Source organism: Staurois parvus, unplaced genomic scaffold (assembly GCF_062004578.1).
Source record: "Staurois parvus isolate SC_StPar_1 unplaced genomic scaffold, SC_StPar_1.0 ptg000415l, whole genome shotgun sequence".
In the NCBI taxonomy this organism is placed as follows: Eukaryota; Metazoa; Chordata; class Amphibia; order Anura; family Ranidae; genus Staurois; species Staurois parvus.
Genome location: NW_028318211.1, coordinates 4189266 through 4213490, shown reverse-complemented (window position 1 = coordinate 4213490; position 24225 = coordinate 4189266).

Here is a 24225-nt window from a genome sequence, read left to right as displayed (position 1 = left end):
ACAGAATTGTTACTGAGTGCCAGAGAATTGTTACTCAGGGACACATAATCGTTGAATTAAAGAGTATGTCAGACAACATGCAGAGGAGTGGCAGAGGAGGCAATTTTTTAGGAGCGAGCAGACGTTGCAGCAGAGGAAGGGGTCGAGGCAGCACTATTCGCAGCCAGAGGCCAGTGCTCCCGGTGTCATCCAGCGGTCGTGTCTCCACCGACAACCCTGCCGTCATTGATTGGTTGGCTCGGTCGTCTTCCTCTTCCCAGGTCACCTCTGACACCTACAGCCAACGGTCGGTGGGTACGTCAGACACAACCGTTAGTTGGCATGGCCCGGGAGCAAGCCCACTGAAATCACATGTCCTCTACCTGCCCCTGTCCTTTGCTGTTCCCTCACCAAGCGAAGTATTGCATGCTGTGGGCTCAGCCCCACTGTACAGTGAGGAAGAGCTAACAGAGGGCGGTCAGGAACGGGGGGAGACATCGGCCTTTTCAGCAGCCAGGCGAAGAAGTACTGGCGAGGAGAGTGACATAGGGTGCTGGCAGATTACGGACCTCCCATAGCTGCTGCCAGGCCCCTAATCTGCCATGGGCCCCTATATACCGCCTCCTCATGCTGCTGCTAGGTCCAGAGTCTCTCATGGGTCCCTGTACGGCCTCCCATTGCTGCTGTCTCCATCGCCACACTCTGCCATGTGCCACTTTCAGGTCTCCTCACACTGCTGGTGTGTAGAATTTTTTGACATAGGGTGCTGGCAGATTACGGGCCTCCTATAGCTGCTGCCAGGCCCCTAATCTGCCATGGGCCCCTATATACCGCCTCCTCATGCTGCTGCCAGTTCCAGAGTCTCTCATGGGTCCCTGTACTGTCTCCCATTGCATCTGTCTCCATCGCCACACTCTGCCATGTGCCACTTTCAGGTCTCCTCACACACTGCTGGTGTGTTGAATTTTTTGACATAGGGTGCTGGCAGATTACGGGCCCCCTATAGCTGCTGCCAGGCCCCTAATCTGCCATGGGCCCCTATATACCGCCTCCTCATGCTGCTGCCAGTTCCAGAGTCTCTCATGGGTCCCTGTACGGCCTCCCATTGCTGCTGTCTCCATCGCCACACTCTGCCATGTGCCACTTTCAGGTCTCCTCACACACTGCTGGTGTGTAGAATTTTTTGACATAGGGTGCTGGCAGATTACGGGCCTCCTATAGCTGCTGCCAGGCCCCTAATCTGCCATAGGCCCCTATATACCGCCTCCTCATGCTGCTGCCAGGTCCAGAGTCTCTCATGGGTCCCTGTATGGCCTCCCATTGCTGCTGTCTCCATCGCCACACTCTGCCATGTGCCACCTTCAGGTCTCCTCACACACTGCTGGTGTGTAGAATTTTTTGACATAGGGTGCTGCCAGATTACGGGCCCCCTATAGCTGCTGCCAGGCCCCTAATCTGCCATGGGCCCCTATATACCGCCTCCTCATGCTGCTGCCAGTTCCAGAGTCTCTCATGGGTCCCTGTACGGCCTCCCATTGCTGCTGTCTCCATCGCCACACTCTGCCATGTGCCACTTTCAGGTCTCCTCACACACTGCTGGTGTGTTGAATTTTTTGACATAGGGTGCTGGCAGATTACGGGCCCCCTATAGCTGCTGCCAGGCCCCTAATCTGCCATAGGCCCCTATATACCGCCTCCTCATGCTGCTGCCAGGTCCAGAGTCTCTCATGGGTCCCTGTACGGCCTCCCATTGCTGCTGTCTCCATCGCCACACTCTGCCATGTGCCACTTTCAGGTCTCCTCACACACTGCTGGTGTGTAGAATTTTTTGACATAGGGTGCTGCCAGATTACGGGCCCCCTATAGCTGCTGCCAGGCCCCTAATCTGCCATGGGCCCCTATATACCGCCTCCTCATGCTGCTGCCAGTTCCAGAGTCTCTCATGGGTCCCTGTACGGCCTCCCATTGCTGCTGTCTCCATCGCCACACTCTGCCATGTGCCACTTTCAGGTCTCCTCACACACTGCTGGTGTGTAGAATTTTTTGACATAGGGTGCTGGCAGATTACGGACCTCCCATAGCTGCTGCCAGGCCCCTAATCTGCCATGGGCCCCTATATACCACCTCCTCATGCTGCTGCCAAGTCCAGAGTCTCTCATGGATCCCTATACGGCCTCCCATTGCTGCTGTCTCCATCGCCACACTCTGCCATGTGCCACTTTCAGGTCTCCTCACACACTGCTGGTGTGTTGAATTTTTTGACATAGGGTGCTGCCAGATTATGGGCCCCCTATAGCTGCTGCCAGGCCCCTAATCTGCCATGGGCCCCTATATACCGCCTCCTCATGCTGCTGCCAGTTCCAGAGTCTCTCATGGGTCCCTGTACGGCCTCCCATTGCTGCTGTCTCCATCGCCACACTCTGCCATGTGCCACTTTCAGGTCTCCTCACACTGCTGGTGTGTTACATTTTTTGTCATAGGGTGCTGGCAGATTACGGGCCTCCCATAGCTGCTGCCAGGCCCCTAATCTGCCATGGGCCCCTATATACCGCCTCCTCATGCTGCTGCCAAGTCCAGAGTCTCTCATGGGTCCCTGTACGGCCTCCCATTGCTGCTGTCTCCATCGCCACACTCTGCCATGTGCCACATTCAGGTCTCTTCACACTGCTTGTGTTTTCAATTTTTTGACATAGGGTGCTGGCAGATTACGGGCTTCCCATAGCTGCTGCCAGGCCCCTAATCTGCCATGGGCCCCTATATACCACCTCCTCATGCTGCTGCCAAGTCCAGAGTCTCTCATGGGTCCCTGTACTGTCTCCCATTGCTGCTGTCTCCATCGCCACACTCTGCCATGTGCCACATTCAGGTCTCTTCACACTGCTTGTGTTTTCAATTTTTTGACATAGGGTGCTGCCAGATTACGGGCCTCCCATAGCTGCTGCCAGGCCCCTAATCTGCCATGGGCCCCTATATACCGCCTCATCATGCTACTGCCAAGTCCAGAGTCTCTCATGGGTCCCTGTACGGCCTCCCATTGCTGCTGTCTCCATCGCCACTCTCTGCCATGTGCCACATTCAGGTCTCTTCACACTGCTTGTGTTTTCAATTTTTTGACATAGGGTGCTGGCAGATTACGGGCTTCCCATAGCTGCTGCCAGGCCCCTAATCTGCCATGGGCCCCTATATACCGCCTCCTCATGCTGCTGCCAAGTCCAGAGTCTCTCATGGGTCCCTGTACGGCCTCCCATTGCTGCTGTCTCCATCGCCACACTCTGCCATGTGCCACATTCAGGTCTCTTCACACTGCTTGTGTTTTCAATTTTTTGACATAGGGTGCTGGCAGATTACGGGCCTCCCATAGCTGCTGCCAGGCCCCTAATCTGCCATGGGCCCCTATATACCGCCTCCTCATGCTGCTGCCAAGTCCAGAGTCTCTCATGGGTCCCTGTACGGCCTCCCATTGCTGCTGTCTCCATCGCCACACTCTGCCATGTGCCACTTTCAGGTCTCCTCACACACTGCTGTTGTGTTGAATTTTTTGACATAGGGTGCTGGCAGATTACGGGCCTCCCATAGCTGCTGCCAGGCCCCTAATCTGCCATGGGCCCCTATATACCGCCTCCTCATGCTGCTGCCAAGTCCAGAGTCTCTCATGGGTCCCTGTACGGCCTCCCATTGCTGCTGTCTCCATCGCCACACTCTGCCATGTGCCACATTTAGGTCTCTTCACACTGCTTGTGTTTTCAATTTTTTGACATAGGGTGCTGGCAGATTACGGGCTTCCCATAGCTGCTTCCAGGCCCCTAATCTGCCATGGGCCCCTATATACCGCCTCCTCATGCTGCTGCCAAGTCCAGAGTCTCTCATGGGTCCCTGTACGGCCTCCCATTGCTGCTGTCTCCATCGCCACACTCTGCCATGTGCCACATTCAGGTCTCTTCACACTGCTTGTGTTTTCAATTTTTTGACATAGGGTGCTGGCAGATTACGGGCTTCCCATAGCTGCTGCCAGGCCCCTAATCTGCCATGGGCCCCTATATACCGCCTCCTCATGCTGCTGCCAAGTCCAGAGTCTCTCATGGGTCCCTGTACGGCCTCCCATTGCTGCTGTCTCCATCGCCACACTCTGCCATGTGCCACATTCAGGTCTCTTCACACTGCTTGTGTTTTCAATTTTTTGACATAGGGTGCTGGCAGATTACGGGCTTCCCATAGCTGCTGCCAGGCCCCTAATCTGCCATGGGCCCCTATATACCGCCTCCTCATGCTGCTGCCAAGTCCAGAGTCTCTCATGGGTCCCTGTACGGCCTCCCATTGCTGCTGTCTCCATCGCCACACTCTGCCATGTGCCACATTCAGGTCTCTTCACACTGCTTGTGTTTTCAATTTTTTGACATAGGGTGCTGGCAGATTACGGGCCTCCCATAGCTGCTGCCAGGCCCCTAATCTGCCATGGGCCCCTATATACCGCCTCCTCATGCTGCTGCCAAGTCCAGAGTCTCTCATGGGTCCCTCTACGGCCTCCCATTGCTGCTGTCTCCATCGCCACACTCTGCCATGTGCCACTTTCAGGTCTCCTCACACACTGCTGTTGTGTTGAATTTTTTGACATAGGGTGCTGGCAGATTACGGGCCTCCCATAGCTGCTGCCAGGCCCCTAATCTGCCATGGGCCCCTATATACCGCCTCCTCATGCTGCTGCCAAGTCCAGAGTCTCTCATGGGTCCCTGTACGGCCTCCCATTGCTGCTGTCTCCATCGCCACACTCTGCCATGTGCCACATTCAGGTCTCTTCACACTGCTTGTGTTTTCAATTTTTTGACATAGGGTGCTGGCAGATTACGGGCCTCCCATAGTTGCTGCCAGGCCCCTAATCTGCCATGGGCCCCTATATACCGCCTCCTCATGCTGCTGCCAAGTCCAGAGTCTCTCATGGGTCCCTCTACGGCCTCCCATTGCTGCTGTCTCCATCGCCACACTCTGCCATGTGCCACTTTCAGGTCTCCTCACACACTGCTGTTGTGTTGAATTTTTTGACATAGGGTGCTGGCAGATTACGGGCCTCCCATAGCTGCTGCCAGGCCCCTAATCTGCCATGGGCCCCTATATACCGCCTCCTCATGCTGCTGCCAAGTCCAGAGTCTCTCATGGGTCCCTGTACGGCCTCCCATTGCTGCTGTCTCCATCGCCACACTCTGCCATGTGCCACATTCAGGTCTCTTCACACTGCTTGTGTTTTCAATTTTATTGACATAGGATGCTGGCAGATTACGGGCTTCCCATAGCTGCTGCCAGGCCCCTAATCTGCCATGGGCCCCTATATACCGCCTCCTCATGCTGCTGCCAAGTCCAGAGTCTCTCATGGGTCCCTGTACGGCCTCCCATTGCTGCTGTCTCCATCGCCACACTCTGCCATGTGCCACATTCAGGTCTCTTCACACTGCTTGTGTTTTCAATTTTTTGACATAGGGTGCTGGCAGATTACGGGCTTCCCATAGCTGCTGCCAGGCCCCTAATCTGCCATGGGCCCCTATATACCGCCTCCTCATGCTGCTGCCAAGTCCAGAGTCTCTCATGGGTCCCTGTACGGCCTCCCATTGCTGCTGTCTCCATCGCCACACTCTGCCATGTGCCACTTTCAGGTCTCCTCACACACTGCTGTTGTGTTGAATTTTTTGACATAGGGTGCTGGCAGATTACGGGCCTCCCATAGCTGCTGCCAGGCCCCTAATCTGCCATGGGCCCCTATATACCGCCTCCTCATGCTGCTGCCAAGTCCAGAGTCTCTCATGGGTCCCTGTACGGCCTCCCATTGCTGCTGCCAGGAGGCAGCAGGGTCGCAGCAGTGTCAGTGGAGGCAAACGGCCACGGAGTAGAGCACCAGCTCCACTGCAGCCTACCACCACGGCCAGTAGTGGTGCCGGTGTGCACGGAGGAAGTAGCAGTCAGCCAGTGAGGAGTAGAGGAGGCAAAGTTTCCTACTCTGCGGTGTGGCAATTTTTCGTCAAGCCGCCCGAGGAAGTAAACGTAGCCGTATGTCGACTATGTGGCCAGAAAGTCAAGCGTGGCCAGGGGGCCCATGTTGGGACTACAGCGTTGCGTCAGCATATGCAGCGTCGCCATTCGGTGGCCTGGGAAAACCGTGATAAAGATACGGCGGTTCTGCCTGCCCCAGCCCAGGGTTCCATTTTGTCATAGGGTGCTGGCAGATTACAGGCCTCCCATAGGTGCTGCCAGGCCCCAAATCTGCCATGGACCCCCGTACCGCCTGGTCACGCTGCTGCTGGGCCCACAGTGTGACCTGGGTCCCTGTACCGCCTCCCATTGCTCCCACTCTGCCATGTGCCACTTTCAGGTCTCCTCACACTCCTGCTGGTTTCCATTTTGTCATAGGTTGCTGTATGGCCTCCCATTGCTGCTGCCTCCACCGCCACACTGTGGCTCCAAACACTGGTTTTGGCCCCGTGACTGGCCAAATGAGTGAAGTGTGCGGTGATTCTAAGATCGACGGCACTCATCTGCATGTCATACTGAGTGACAGTATTATTTCTCTTCCCCAGCAGACTCCAAGGGCATTTAAATTAAAGGTACAGTGTTCTGCACTAATATTAAGTCTCTCTGAAGCCTAGAAACACCCTTTTTTAAGTTAAATTCACAGCGAATTTATTCGACTCGAATCGAATATTGTCCACGAATTCGCCGAATCAGTCGAATCGAATTTTTCATTTCTTCGCTCATCTCTAAATATAATATTAGTTTATTATATGAATATATGTTTTCTCTAAAAAATTTAGCATTAGCCCCTTTATGTATATGTTAATTGTTTTGAGCATGCTGGGCGATCAAGTCTGCCCATGAAGTGAGGTATAAAAAATCCCTTGACCAATATGGCCATATTTAGCCTGAGGAAGGAGCACACATGTCCCGAACACACGCCAATCAGCTTCCAGATCCCTGACTTCCAGTAACGTTATGGCTGTTGGTTTCGGATCCTTCAGTGTCTTGCAGCCCTGGCAACCACCAGTACGGCCGAGTGGGCCACAGATCACGGCACCCACAGTGTCCCGGAGCATATCACTTACAGGGGAGGCTTTTACATGTGACATGTGAGCCGTTAAGCTTTTTTGTCCAGTTGCTCTTATATTTTAATAAATGCTTTTATGGTATTTACTACACTCAGGTCAGCACTGCTGTGTTACCCTGTTCTCCTGCAGTCATTTGGCGGCAATCCAAATTTTGATGATCATAATAAAGGTGATATGGTGGTGGCTGTGAACAAGAGTAGAAAGAAGTACTGGAAGTGATACAAGGAGGAATTAGACCCCTGGAGGTGAGGAGGAGGAATCCATCCATCCATAACCAACACAGGAATCAGTGCATTGGAGAGACATCAGGTGGAAATATAAGATTATTACAACGCTATATCATCTGAGAAGGATTTCTGGCGCAGGAGCATTTCATCTGTTCATATAGAACAAAAAGCTATTTTAGCCTAAAATCTATTAGGCTAAAAAGGAGGTGAACGCATAGAAAGAGCATTATTGATCCATCCATTATAGCAGGTCCTTTATAATAACAGTTAATGAGGACTCTTTATATATATTTATAGACACATTTTTTTATGTGAATTTCCTATTATATTGATTTTATATGAATTTCCCAGTATATTGATTTTTTATTATTGATTTAATTTTCACCTTTTGATGGTTTTTTCTTGATATTTAAATAGTATTGAGTTTTATTTTTGATATATCACGCATTTAAGGATATATTTTAATTTCAATCACATTCACATTTATTATAATTGATGATTTTAGTTTACATAGTTTATATGTAAATATTATTAATAATCACAGGAGCGCTACACTATTTTTTACTATTTATACTGGGGAGGCAATATTAATTCAGCAAAATACCAACCTGTTTCAGAACATCTTTAATTCTTTCATCATTGAAATGATGACTGGATCTCCCGCCTAAAAAACAATGTACAACAATAAGTGAAAAAACAAAATACCGTACATATATTATAATCTTTACATTGTGTGTATAGTCATTACATACCAGCCAGGAGGTATATTTATCTGTATGGAGCCACCAAGGAATAAAATTGCCTGAATCTACTGATACCATCAGGTGAGGAAATCATGCTGGATACCCAAGATGATACAGTTCACGAAAATCTCACACTAGGGTCCCCCGCAGTTGACAAACCACGCCAGAGGTCCCACCTCAAAATAAAAATTATATTTATATGTACTATAGTGAAGAAAGAAAGAAAGAAAGAAAAAGAAAGAAAGAAAGAAAGAAAATATATTAAGTATACTAACTGGTAGATGGTAGGCGCCTATAAACAGCAACTACTGTCCCATACAATTAAATAGATTAATAGACTATAAAAAGGGGAAAAAAAAAAAAAGGCTTTTGGCACCAAGAATGGAAATTGTACAAGTATAAAATAAATCTCTTTAAAAATGGTTCATACAAGAAGATCAGCATGGATATTGATATGGTCACAGTAACTGGCATCACCATAAAAATCTTATCTAATGTGGAAAAAAGCCTCCCGTTCCTAGGGAGAGAAATTCCCCCTGTCCATGTAAGTGGTGCCAATAGATAATGCACTCAAAGATCGATGCTGTGAGATATAAATATGGTGTCCGACACCAGCGCATGCACAGTAGAACAAGCGCACTGGGTCAGGTTGCCAGGGAAACCCCTGGGGTCAGAAGTGTGCAGCCAATAGGGAGGAACAGTGTCATGCACATAGCAGACCACCGTCACCTAAACAACAACACGGCCATGCCAACTGGAGTGTGGATGAACAACCCCCCCCCAGGGGACACCTTAGGGAGGGGCCGAGCAGGCTTCGCCCTTCCTCCCCATACTGCTGTACAATAAGGGCTGGCCAAAGGATGTACCCCCATGCGCCGAGTGGAGAGCACCGTGACAGCGGGAGCACACTGATGACATCTAGTGGCAAAAGCAGAAAGCAACGTCATACCCTGGCGTACCGATGCAAAAAAAGTCAGAAAAAAAAGGCAAACAATACCATCAGAATAGTGCTAGATGGAACCGGTTCTTAGCTAATGTAAGAGAAATAGGGAGACTGAGGGGAATAATATCATGCTAAAGATGAGGATATATGTGGAAATCTATTGTTCAGGTTGTTAGAAATGGCCCTGTGAATATAAAAGGGCACACATATATAAGCAAATCAAATTATTATAGTATACTTATATAACTACCTGTGTCTCCGAAGTCCATTTCCCCCTGTTCCCAAAATCTTTTTCTCAGCCAATATTGAGCAATTTAGCCATTTATCTGTTCATTGTACAATTTCCCGGCGATTTACTATTTTGGTACATTTTGATTTTTTTTCTTTCTTTCTTTCTTTCTTTCTTTCTTTCTTTCTTTCTTTCTTTCTTTCTTTCTTTCTTTCTTTCTTTCTTTCCTGGTCTCTATAGTACATATAAATATAATTTTTATTTTGAGGTGGGACCTCTGGTTTGCCATTTGCGGGGTACCCTAGTGTGAGATTTCTGTGACCTGTATCATCTGGGGTATCCAGCACAATTTCCTCACCTGGTGGTATCAGGAGATAGCAATTCAGGCAATTTTATTCCTTGGTGGCTCCATACAGATCAATATACATACTGGATGGTATGTAATGACTATACACACAATGTAAGGATTATAATATATGTATGGGATTTTGTTTTTTAATTTATTGTTGTACATTGTATTTTAGAAGGGTGATCCAGTCATCATTTCTCTTCAGCCTACCCCTGATGAAAGAATAAAGATATTCTGAAACGCGTCGGTTATTTTGCTGAATTAATATTACCTCCTCATTGTCCAAGGGAGTACATGTGTACATGTATCAATATGTTCAATCTGTAAGATGTATTCAGCCACCACATCTAGTTTTAATTTGTTTTTGTATCTTCAAAATGTAATGTTTTAAATATTTGTAACAGTAAAATTCTTTTTTTTTATATACTTGTTGAGTTGCCTATAACGTCCCATACATCTTTTGGGGATAATCCATTCATATATTTTGAGGAGAACCCTATGCCAAAATTAAAAAAAAATGGTGTGGGGGTCCTCCCCAAAATCCATGCCAGACCCCTAGGTCTAGTATGGATTTAAGGGGAACCCCGCGTCAAACTTAAAAGAAAAAAGAAAACCTATCATTTGGCAAGTGTCCGTAGATGGGACACCTCGTATTCAGTGGGCGGTGGGGTCTTTTTCGTGCAGGTCAGTGTTCATCATGATTGATTTTCATGACATTAATCTATTTCAGAGGAGAATATTTTTTTTTGGGGGGGGGGGTTATCAAAACTGAGTTTGTGTTTTTATTTACTTTTGAAATTTTTTTGGGGTCAACGAGTAGGGATACTACTCTATTCTACCTACCCTATTCACATGGGGGAGGCTGGGACCTGGGGGTCCCCTTGCTAAAGGAGGCTTCCAAAATTCTGATAAGCTCCCCGCCTGCAGACCCCCATAACCACTGCCCAGGGTATTGGGGAAGAAGCCCTTGTCCCCATCAACATGGGGACACGGTTCTTTGGCCAGGGAGCACCCCTCCTCTAAAGCACACCACATGTTGAGGACATGTGGTCTCATATGGTTCAGGAGGTGGGGGTGCTCGCTTTCCCCCCTCCCCTCTTTCCTAGCTGCATGCTTGAATGAGGGAATGATATGGACTTTCTGGTGGATCAGACTTTTTGAAAGCTTGCAAATGAAACAGAATTGACCATCATAAATCATGTAAAACACCATTCACCCACAAAGTGTGATATTACCCCCATAAACTATGACAGGGTGGTCATGTGGGTAGGTAGCAGCTTGCCCTTTTATATAAAACTGATACAAGCCCTTACTTCAAATATTTCATCATTGGATGTCAACTTTCCCTCCAAAATGTCAGTCATCAATCCTGTACGGACTGTACCTTCCCCTCTCAGCTTCTCTCCAGAAACTACAGGCAGATGTCACCTTCAAAGAAAATGAGGAAACCATAAACCAAATAAAACTGACCATCCTAAATCATGTTTTTCACCGTCCACAATGTTGGTGACATTATCGAAACCATCAGGTTTCTCAAAAACCTGGCCTACTCCAACACTGCAGTCTTCTACACCATAAAGTGCAACCCAGCATGAAGAATATCAATTCAAATATCTGTTAAATAAATCGATTTATTACTGAAGAGGCCTTCAAGATTTTCCCCAAGTTCCATATCACTGAAGAAGAAACCTATTATGCTTGGCATTAATTCACTTAAAGTACCATTCAACAATTTTAATATCCTTTATATGAAAGTGAGATTAGGGTTAAAAAGCCGTAATACCCCTGATGCCATTTCTAAAAAGACAATAAGGGCCAATTGCAACCAAATAGAAGTGAGATGACATTTTATTCTATTTAGTACATGTCAAGAATAATTCAGAGGGAGTCTGCCAACACCCCAACCAGGCCATATCCATCCATACCACTTTGTCTTCCCTATAGCAAAATTAGACCATACCAGAATGGATTTAAATGGCTATTACAAAAGTCCAATTACAAACAATAACTAACAATAAACAATAAATACAAGAAAATAAGTTGACACTCTTTGAAGGCATCAGAACTAAGGCATCCAAATGCAACACTGTATCTGCATCCCAAATTCTGTTGCATGATAGGCCACACAGCCCCAGGGATAATAACAGAAGCTTACCGCAGAATACAAATCCATATATCAATCCCTAGTGGTCTCTTCTGTCACAAATGCCCCTGGCAACAGTAATGTACACTGAGCCATGCACGCGCAGCTCAGAGCACATTTACGGCACCGCTATGTGCCGTGATGAAGTGACTCCTGTGTGCATATGTGAGTGACGCCATTGCTTCCTGGCCAAATAGAGCTAACCTGGAAGGAAGACTGGGAGAAGATGGAAGTGTTCATTTTTGGCTGCACTTACTGTATGCATTAATGATTTTTAAAATAAGTAACTCCATTTATTAGTATTTTTTTGTGCAACATTACAAAAATAATAACCTGCTATCAAAAGCCTATTTAATTTAAAAGAAACAGTAAAAATGTTTGGGAAAAAATGGATAATGTTTAATAAATACAGTTGCAAATATAAAATGCAAATTTCAAGCAGCAGTCCTTGATTTTCCTCCCAATTTATTGCACAAATGTTGGAAATATTTACAGAGCCGACACTGTTTTATTGGAGGTAGGCCCAGATTTGTGGAAAAGCATCATTACTTTTTGACCGTGGCTGTAAGACTTCACATGAGGCAGGAGAATATCTTTGGTTAATCTATTTGATTGCATGTTTCTTATTTCCATTTTTGGAAGAACAAATGTCTGACCACTGATATTTCATCGCACGCAGGCTCACTAATTCACTAAATGTTACTTAAAATGTATCTGAGACATAAGGTAGGGCTGTTTAACAAAAGGGCAGAAAAGACATATGCCTATGAGAATATAAAGAGAAATCTCTCCAGTAAACTTGTTTTAGTCTATGTAAAATCTGAAAATAAACTTAGCCTGTATTCTATTTTTTCAGTTTTTGTCCACCAAATATACCATCTAAAAAGTTTTGTTTTATATATATATATATATATATATATATATATATATATATTTAGTAAGTGTAAAAAAATACATTTTTGTGAATTTGCTTCTGATTAAGTTATTCTACAAAATGCATAAAGCAAGATTAAGTAGATTACATCATCACAGTGGTTTATGGTACCTACCTTGAGTGTAATGACAAAACTGGGATTTACAAATAATAAAGTAAAGTAGGCGCAGCTTTCGCTTTGTTGTGGGACCCTACACAAATGACATTCATTCTGTACTTGTCTGTACTTTATTATGTAATATAAGCATGTATATATATATTTTTTGTTTTGTTTTTAATAAAGCAGCATTACACAATACATTTGGATTGTATTTTATGTTTATGTTCTTCCCACACTGAGAACATTTATAGAGATGAAGTTTTAATGATGGAAAAGAGTCTTTTTGAACTAGCTCGGTATTCTTATCCAGATGTTCTCTCTATGAGAGATCTGGGGATAATGGTGAAAAAGACCTTTATAGTTTTAGGTCCATCCCTCCTGATGATTAAAGTAGAACTATAGGCAAAACGGTTTTTTCATTTTGGATAGAGTTATAACCCCTGTCTGATTTTTCTTGCCATCTGTGTCCCATTGTGGGAAATTGAGAGAATTTTTTGAGAACCCCCAGGTCACCAGAACTAGTATCCCCATTGGATGATTTCCCCTTCATTACTTTTCTGGGGACGACCCAAAAGTTGGGCTTTTTTTTCACTTTCAATGATAATGGTAAACAGGACAAATAGGGTACATCTCCCTAACAGGGACACAGACAGCAATAAAAACTGACAAGCATTCAAATCCATGTCCCTGCTATCCAAAATACCCCTCCCCCCCGAAAAAAAAAAAACGCTTTTAGAGCCATATTACTTTTTTCTTTTGCCTCTGAAGGCAACTCTGTTTTATCCAAAGCATCCATGCACAGTGTGGTGTTTAGATTTGTATTTTAGAGCAGTATTTAGAGGCATAAACAATACCCCAAGTCTGCGTTTAGAGAGAAGCTTACTGGCATAGTTTACGTACATATGCGCATAAACGACTGTAAACATGCACATTTTCTATTCTAATACTTTGTTTGGTAATAACATTTCTATGTTAGGCTTGTTCCTCTCTGAAATATCCACTGATGTAGGTGCCAAAACATGGAAATCAAAGGTTTGAAACAGGCTTATACCTTCAACAAATGTGAGATTTAAAAATATACACAGTTTGTTGGTTGGCTTCCACAATGCACCAGGCTGGAGCGCTGCTCCTTTTTGTCTGCAGGTATATGCAGGCTTGAGGTTATACTAGCTTAAAACAATTAGAGGTTATTTTAAAAGTTCATGGAGTGCAGTCATGAGTTCGCTATCAAGAGCAGAGGAAACATGATGTCCCTCTTCAATAAATTAACCCAGAAGTAGTCAGTCAGCATATTGCAAACATCAGTGGTAGTGATGAGTAAACCCAGAAAAATGTGATTTACTGGACTTTACCATACACATCCTCATGTATGGAAATTCTACAATAAATTCAGTCTCTTCTTTAGATCAGTGAAAGCTTAAGGGTCAATGACTCACCATTCAGATGAAAAGCTTTTTACTCAATGGCTTTTCATCTGAATAAAGATACGCTGACCTTTGAACATTTACTCATCTAAACAAGAGGCTGAATTTATTGTATTATTTCCCTACATAGAGATGTGCACAGGGGCAGACTGACCATTCGGGCACTGCCCGAGGGCCCGGGGTCAGTAGAGGGCCCCATGAGAGGCTCAGTCCGTCCCTTGGATGTGCCCACAGCTTATATGCAGAAAGAAGATTTAGGCAAGCCCCGAGAGGGCAGTGAGCCATGGCATCCATGTATGCAATTCATGCAGAAATCGGAGAGGTCTAATGCTGGCCAGGATCAGAGAGCGATGGTTGATGGGGCAGCGGCAAGCGCTTCGGCCACCTATCCTCCTGGGGGATTCAGGGGAGGCCCACATTCCTGCCACGGGTGCTGAACTAGGAGATCTGGAAGTGGTGGGCAGACAGTGCACTGGAGAGCCGTTGCTGAGCTGGCAACCTGCTTTGTGTGCAGCAGGTCAGTGTGTATTCCCCAGCTCAGGTCAGCACTGCAGCTAGTCAGGCTGAGTGTTTTGTCCTGCCCAGTGTTTCCCGTTATAGCGAGTGTAGCCAAGATTCCCCCCTGGGAACGGTGCCTGCTGCACTGCTGTGAAACTTCTGTAAACTGGTGAGAGAAAACTGTGGAGAGGAAGGGTGGGGGGGTTGTTTGTGCAGATAGCAAGTTATAGTGAGGTTGGGGGTCTAGTACAGAGGTGCCAGTGGGGGGGGTGGTTCTGAAGAGGAGGGGGAGGGGCCGCTTAAGGGAAGGAGAGTGAATTTGTGAAGAGGTGAGAGCACTGAAGGGGAGGGAGGTTGATTTGTGAAAAGGAGGGAGAGCACTGAAGGGGAGGGTGGGCACTGAGGGAGGTGAAGAAGGGGGGATTGGCGAAGAGGTGAGAGCACTGAAGGGGGGGATTTGCGAAGAGGTGAGAGCACTGAATGGGGGAGGGGGAATTTGTGAAGAGCTCTGATTTTATTCTGTGCCTTGTGTGATACAAACACCTCAGCACTGCACATTACATACTCCTGAGTCCAATGTGTTATGCAATACTGAGAGTGGTACTCTGTACTCTGTACCTCTTGTGCAATGCATAGATTTTTTTGGTGCTGTTCTAGATCTCTTCAAGGAATGCCAAGATTGGGGGTAAAGAGTTGGCCAGGGAGGGTGAGTTCCTGCACCTGTTCTGAGAAAAAAATGCCCTGGTTACAAGTAATAAACCTAGCTCACCACCCTCTCTGGCAACTGAAAGGACCAGTTAGAGAAACCAGTGGTAATGATGCACAGTAGCCTATAGCAACCAATTAGTAAGCGGTAATGATGCACAGCAACTTATAGCAACCAATCAGTGAGCACAATGATATGCAGTAACCCTTAGCAACCAATCAGTGAGCCTCAACCAATCAGAGAGTGTGGACCAGTTTTTTACGTTTATGTTATTAAAGTTTCTTTAGATAAGTCTAAGGGCTTGTTTGTTTTTTGGTATGTTGGAGTGGAGGATGAAATTGAATGGCGGAGGGGGCTCAAGAAAATTTTTGCCCATGGTCCAATCAATATTAAAGATGGCCCTGGATATGACCCAAGAGTGCACTCAGTGTTCAGATATCAGTGTTTTATATAGGGAATAACACACAGTTTACAGATATCAGTGTTACATATAGGGACTAGCAGTTAGTGTACAGATATCAGTTTTATACAACAGCATAAGTAACATACACTTACATCAAGATGGCGACCGCAGCGGCCGCATTGACCAGAGCTCCGGTCGCCTCCACAACTCACCCACTCCCAGCGGGCAGACAACGGCCACCGGAGGTCTCCCCGACCTTCCCTGCACCTGGAGGGGGGGAGCGGTGCTGCTTGAGCCTCCCGCCGCACGGTCCGGAGCTCCGCCGCAGCGTCCGACCTGAAGGGGCCTGCCGCGGCCTACCGCAACCAAGTCCGCCGGGCCCTGGATCAATACGGCCGCCCGCCAGTCTGCTGTCATCCGAGTAGCGGCGGGTGGGCACTGGAGGTCTCCCCGACCCTACCTGCACCTGGAGGAGGGGAGCGGTGTCACTTAGGCCCCCCTCCGAGGCGACTGCAGCACCCGGCCTGGCGGGGCCTGCCACGGCCTACCACAGCACACTCCCCTTAAAATCAGAGCAGCAGTGAGCCTGCAGCCTTAAAGGAACATCGCACACACATCCCTACCCACACCTGAAGGAGGGACCTGGAGCGGGCCTATTTCCACCTAAACCCAGCTGATGAACTCGGCCTACCACGATGTGGCCTGGCCCGGACCTGAGGCCCATCTGTCTACCCCTCCATGAGTATAGTTAGTGTGGGAGAGAGCAGCCAACACCCACCAGGTCCCCTGCGAGTGCCCTGGTGGCGTTGGCTGGTGCTGGGAGACCCTATATCTTGTAGTCCCCTGTGCCTCACTTAACCCCATCACAGCGGCTGGGCCAGCCTCTGGTTCCTTGGTCCCTTAGCTCCTACTACACTCAACTGCCACAGCGGATATGCACCCCCCACAGCCTTATGCTAAATTTCATTTCTACAACTTGGGAACTATATGATATGGAAATCGACACCTGATGGCATGGTCCCCCCGCTCCTATCGCATACAATCTCTACAGCTGACATCCATCCCTCACCTCCTCAAGTCAAATTTCACCTTACAATCCAGAACTTGCACAAATTGGAACTTGTAGCTTGATTGCAACTATGCTACTACCCCTCTGCACCGGGCGCCATAGATCCCCTGCGGCCAGTACCACCCTTGGTCACAAGATACTTAACTGAACTCAACCTATATTGAACTTAAGCATGAGAACTCTAGCTGCAGGAAGATACGAGATACCCCACTGCATGCTGGGCTATCTGCAGTCAAGCACCCTGGGAAACATTTCTCCACACCTGACTCCCACTCTGTATACCTTTGAAAATGCCTCCTCTACACCACCTTTTCATATTCCTCTCCTGCGTTCCCAAAATCTCTTTTCTCTGTCCCTATGCTCCACCCAAACAACTGTACATCTCACCTTCACTGCTTCCATCTCCCTACTACTGCTCTCATTACCTCCTGCTGATACTCCACTCTCCTGTTGACCCGAACACCAGAACTGGAAGACATACGCACTCATGTACATCCCGCCCCCATGCCACCTTTCTCACCCTTCTTTTCTCCTAACCTCTGGGGATATCTCCCCGAACCCTGGTCCTCCACTACCTCGCTCACACACAAGACATCCTCTCTCTTCCGTGAACTGCCGCAACCCCCTCAATCTGATATCTGTCCCCGTGCTCCCCAAAACCAACCTCCCGTTTTCATGTGCACTCCGGAACGCCCGCTCGGTCTGCAACAAGCTCACCTCCATCCATGACCTCTTTGTCTCCTGCTCCCTTAACCTCCTAGCTATCACCGAAACCTGGGTCCAAGCAGCAGATTTTGCCTCACTGCACTGCAGCACTCTCCTATGGAGGTCTCATCTGGACCCACTCACCCAGACCCAGTGGTCGGAATGGTGGTGGGGATGGTCTGCTCCTGTCACCACTGAGCACCTTCCAAGTCCTCCCTAACCCTCCCTCTCTATCCTTCTCTTCTTTCGAGACCCACTGCAGCCGGCTATTCTCTCCAAGCTCTCTGAGGATTGCAGTGATCTATCGGCCTCCTGGACCCATGTCCCGCTTTCTTGACGACTTTGCCGCCTGACTACCCTTCTTTCTCTCCTCTGAGCTACTCACTATCATTCTTGGAGACTTCAACATCCCTATCAACATCAATAACCCCGCTACATCCCTACTCTTCCACATAACCTCTCCTTTTGCACTAGCACAGTGTATACAGTCCTCCACTCACTCTGACGGGAACACTCTAGACCTTGTCTTCTCTCATCTTTGCACTCCCTGCAACCTCACAAACACCCCCTTTCCTCTCTCTGATCACAACCTCATCACCTTCTCCGTCTCCTCATCCTCAAACACTTATCCCTCCAAACGGCAATCAATTACCAGCAGAAACCTCCGGAACTTGAACCCTGCTCCCTTCCACTCTGCAACTGACCAACTTTATGACAGTATCCATCCCCTGTCCTGCCCTGACCTGGCCACTACTGTCTACGACAGCTTGTTTTCAGCCGCTCTAGACTCGCTCAAAGCATTAGGCCCCGACCGCTACAACCCTGGCAGACTGACCACACCAGAAATCTCAAACGACATAGTCGTGCGTTGGAGCGACTATGGCGTAAAACCAAATCCCAACAAGCGTTCACCCACTATAAATCTGCCTTCTTAACATACACTTTCTCCCTTCATGCTGCCAAACAAGCCTACTTTGTTACCTTCTCCTCCAGTCCTCGTCGGCTCTTCTCTACATTTAACTCTCTACTTTCTCCGCCCTCACCTCCAGCCAGTACTTCACTCACCGCCCACGAGATTGCTAACCACTTCAAAAACAAGATTGACGCAATTCATAGGGACATCGCCACTGCTCAGACATCCACCCCACTTAGCATTTCTCACACAAAAACCCCCTCAACACTTCGCTCTCTTGACCTCGCTACTACCGAAGAGGTCACTAAGGTTTTCTCAGAACCCCGCTTCACCACCTGCCCCATGGACCCTGTCCCCTCACAACTCCTACGGTCACCCTCTTCTTCCATCCTATGCTCTCTCACTCACATCTTCAATCTTTCCCTCTCCACCGGTACCTTCCCCTCCCCTCTAAAGCACGCGCACATCACTCCCATACTTACAAAACCCTCCCTGTACCCCACCGACCTGAACAACTTAAGACCCATCTCCCTACTGCCATTTACCTCTAAACTCCTAGAACGCTTAGTCTATAATCGCCTGAGCTCCCACCTCACCGACAACAACCTTCTTGACCCTTTACAGTCTGGCTTCCACCCCCTACACTCCACTGAACCTGCCCTACTCAAACACACCAATGACCTACTAACCGCCAAAACCAATGGCCACTATACAGTACTCCTACTTCTCGACCTCTCTGTGTCTTTTGACACGGTTGACCAACCCCTCCTCCTCAAAAAACTCCACTCTCTTGGCCTCAGAGACTCTGCTCTCTCCTGTTCTCCTCCTACCTATCGCAACGCTCCTTCAGTGTTACCTATAACGCTGCCACCTCCCCTTCACTACCTCTCTCTGTTGGAGTCCCTCAAGGTTCTGTCCTCGGACCCCTTCTCTTCTCCATCTACACCTCCTCCCTTGGCCAATTGATAAACTCCCACGGCTTCAATTACCATCTCTATGCTGATGACACACAAATCTATCTCTCTACCCCTCACCTCACCCCCTCAGTCTCCACTCGTATCACTAGCCTACTAAGTGACATATCGGATTGGATGTCACTCCACTTCCTCAAACTCAATCTTTCCAAAACTGAGCTCCTAGTATTCCCCCAGCCCGTGCCCCCCCCTGACTTCTCCATCAAGATCAGCGGTTCTCAACCTGGGGGTCGCGACCCCTTTGGGGGTCGAACGACCATTTCACAGGGGTCGCCTAAGACCATCGGAAAACATATTTCCGATGGTCTTAGGAACCGAGACACCGCTCCTCTGTCTCAGGCGATGTGTGGGCGGGATAATACGCTGCTCCTGTCACCTGGCCACACCTCCGGGATCACTCAACAGCTCCGCCTCCTCGCCGCTGATTGGCCACCGGAACTGTAGCTCAGGAGAGGCACACAGGCGGCCAATCACCGGTGAGGAGGTGGAGCTTGGAGAGGAGGAGCCGAGCGGCAGCGCGCGTAGATCAAAGAAGATCGAGGGAGCTGCCGGAGCAAGTGAAGAGGAGAGCGGCCAGAGAAGGAAGACAGCTGACAGGTAAGTGAGAGAGCGAGCCCAGGCTGGAGCAGGGGTCAGCAAGGTAAGTATCATTGGTGTCAGTGGGAGGAATAGTGCCCCATCATTTGTGTCACTAATACCAACGATGGGGCACTATTTCTCCCACACATACACCAACGATGGGGCACTATTCCTCCCCCCACTGACACCAACGATGGGGCACTATTTCTCCCCCCACTGACACCAACGATGGGGCACTATTCCTCCCCCCACTGACACCAACGATGGGGCACTATTCCTCCCCCCACTGACACCAACGATGGGACACTATTTCCCCCCCCCTGACCCCAATGATGGGGAACTATTCCCCCCTCCACCACACTGACATCAATGATGGGGCACTATTCCTCCCACTGACACCAATGATGGGGCACTATTCCTCCCACTGACACCAATGATGGGGCACTATTCCTCCCACTGACACCAATGATGGGGCACTATTCCTCCCACTGACACCAGTGATGGGGCACTACTCCTCCCACTGACACCAATGATGGGGCACTACTCCTCCCACTGACACCAGTGATGGGGCACTACTCCTCCCACTGACACCAGTGATGGGGCACTACTCCTCCCACTGACACCAGTGATGGGGCACTACTCCCCCCACTGACACCAGAGATGGAGCACTATTCCTCCCACTGACACCAATGATGGGGCACTATTCCTCCCACTGACACCAATGATGGGGCACTATTCCTCCCACTGACACCAATGATGGGGCACTATTCCTCCCACTGACACCAATGATGGGGCACTATTCCTCCCACTGACAACAATGATGGGGCATTATTCCTCCCACTGACACCAATGATGGGACACTATTCCTTCCACTGACACCAATGATGGGGCACTATTCCTCCCACTGACACCAATGATGGGGCACTATTCCTCCCACTGACACCAATGATGGGGCACTATTCCTCCCACTGACACCAATGATGTGGCACTATTCCTCCCACTGATACCAACGATGGGGCACTATTCATCCCACTGACATCAACGATGGGGCACTATTCCTCCCACTGACACCAATGATGGGGCACTATTCCTCCCACTGACACCAACGATGGGGCACTATTCCTCCCACTGACACCAACGATGGGGCACTATTCCTCCCACTGACACCAACGATGGGGCACTATTCCTCCCACTGACACCAACGATGGGGCACTATTCCTCCCACTGACACCAGTGATGGGGCACTATTCCTCCCACTGACACCAGTGATGGGGCACTATTCCTCCCACTGACACCAATGATGGGGCACTATTCCTCCCACTGACACCAGTGATGGGGCACTATTCCTCCCACTGACACCAGTGATGGGGCACTATTCCTCCCACTGACACCAGTGATGGGGCACTATTCATCCCACTGACACCAGTGATGGGGCACTATTCATCCCACTGATATCAGTGATGGGGCACTACTCCTTCCACTGACACCAATGATGGGGCACTATTCCTCTCACTGACACCAATGATGGGGCACTATTCCTCCCACTGACACCAATGATGGGGCACTATTCCTCCCACTGACACCAATGATGGGGCACTGTTGGATTTTAGACACATATAATACTTCTTCTAGTGTCTTGAGGCGATTATGAATGAAAGCCATTGAAATAAAAAATGAAGTGTGATTTTATTCTATCACACAATGGTGTAAAATAAAAATGTAAAGCGTATTATGAACAGTTCCATGTAGATAAAACTACTGTAGAAATAACAAGCAAACGTTTAAAACAAAGTCACCATTATCTGTCTTAGAAGTCCGGCCATGTGCGAACATGTCCTTCATGATCTTCTTGTCTTTCTTATGACTTTGTTGAAGCAGCCGGAAGTAGACGGAAATGATGATCTAGCAGCATGCACCTGTTGCAGCTTCTCAGTCGTGTATGTATGTGTGTGTTATGTATGAAAGAGTGTCAGTATTAGCGTGTAAGTGAGAGTCTCTCATGTCCGTTGTCTCATGGTCTTTTAAGAGGCAAATTTACGTCATAGTTATTGATCTTAATACCTTCTATGGAAATTATTACTGCTTAGCAAAGCCATTTCATATAAGGAGCTGATGCTATACATATGATGTTTGATGGACAGGAACATATGTATGCTGATGAACCCTCAGCTATATATTTAAAGAATAATATAGCTTAAGAACATATCAATGTATAATCACTAAACTATATATGTATCAATGTTAGAAACGTATACTAAATACACACAGATACCATTAAAATACATAATGTAATAGTAAGTCACTTCTAATAACCTTGACATAACTACCAGATACTTTATGCCTAAATATAGTATACTCAACCTTCTACTGATTTAACTAGTTCAGCTTACTTCTGTCTTATTTTACTGTCTCAGCTTTACTTATTCATATCTTTTTCAGTCTCAGTTTAATTGAAGAATACTAATACTACCATTTGTCAAAAGACCATTTACACATATTAATATTAATTATGACTAATCATAAAAACTAAATATTTTGCAAGCTTGCCATCAATATAAGTGCCGAATCATAATTTAGATTTAACATTTCCCCCTTATTATGATTAGTTCAGAATTAATGTTTAATCAATGCACACTTCATTCATGTCCCATACACACAGTCTTATACCAAATGATCGTACATATTCTTCATAACTGGACCAATCAAAAATAACTTTCCTTCAAAACTCTATACCTTATCTTCAGTTTCTCTTCCTAAAAATTCTTAATCATAATATTAATTGATATATAATATAGTGATAATAATAATAATAATAATAATAAAAATAATTAAATGATGTAATAATAATTAATGTAGTATATTTCCATACTTGTATAATATTTTAACTCTCCGGAAATATACTTTCCATTCTACAATGTGTCATAAGTTTCTATTACTCCTATAAGAGTAATATGTTTCTTAAATCTTTTAACAAAAGATATTCTAATAACTGGAATAACTCTATGAAGTTTTAACCAAAAAATATTTCGTATATGAATATGTAAAAAATAAAAAATAATAATAATAATATTAATATTATCCTAATATGGATGTAAGTATCGGAATAAAAGGATCATTAAAATGTATATGTGACCTATAACAATATTTTCAATAATAAATTATTTTATCACTAATAAATAGATTTCCTCTTGATGAATCTTTTCTTCATGCAATGTCTATACAATATCTTCTTTAAGTTCTGTAAAGTAGAAAGATTTTTGTTGAACGTGATAAATCAGTCACAAGTGTGAAGTATTAAGCTCTTGTTCAATCTTCTTCCCATATGAAGATCTCTTCTTTAACGTCCAAATTCCTTAAAGTTGGCTTGTAGGAGATTGTTACGCTTCATATTTGATTTTAGATGTCATTTCTGTAAAGAAATGCAGTATCATTACTTCGGCACAAACATTGCATTAGTCTTGCACCTTTTTTCAACAAATATGAAAGATTATGGAACAATCAGTGTATGAGTTTGAAACACATATTGTGAAGTATCATTACTTCCTATTTCCTTTTACAGAAAACTTCTATATATCAATCAAAATACTGTCCTAATCCTGTCTAAAATTACCTAAACTAGAATACAAAAGTAGTGTGATATTTAGGTATGACAGGACGCAATATTTCATCATAGGTCATGACCGCAAAACCCTGTTTTACTAAACAAAGAAAGGTTTTGTATCACCCCAGAGATGACAAAGGTTTATGCCTTTGTTCTCATCCCTATAATTTTAGAAATATGCGTAACTGTTTTCTGTGCTGATGTCATTATTCTGGTGTCAGAGTGTTTTTCAGTAATACATGTGTTGCTGTGAATGTGAGGTAGAGACTTGTCTGATACAGCTGTACCTATCACAATGTGTTTGGCTAACAGTGCTCTTATCCACTGAGGATACCTTTCACGACATTCTCTGAATGTATCTTCCTCAAGAATTCTTTTTAGTGAACTGTCAGGAGATTGTAATATGATACTATGTGACTTTACTGTGCTTTGTGAAGCTTTGATTGCATAAAAGAAACTCAACAGTTGTTGTACCTCTGATGTAAAAGCTTTTTCCAATGGTGATAAATTTCTGGAGAAGTAACTAATTAGTCTCTCATTATCTTCTTTTAATTGAGACAAAGTTGCTGAAATTGCATTATCAGATACATGAGTTTTCACAACAAAAGGAGCATTGGAACA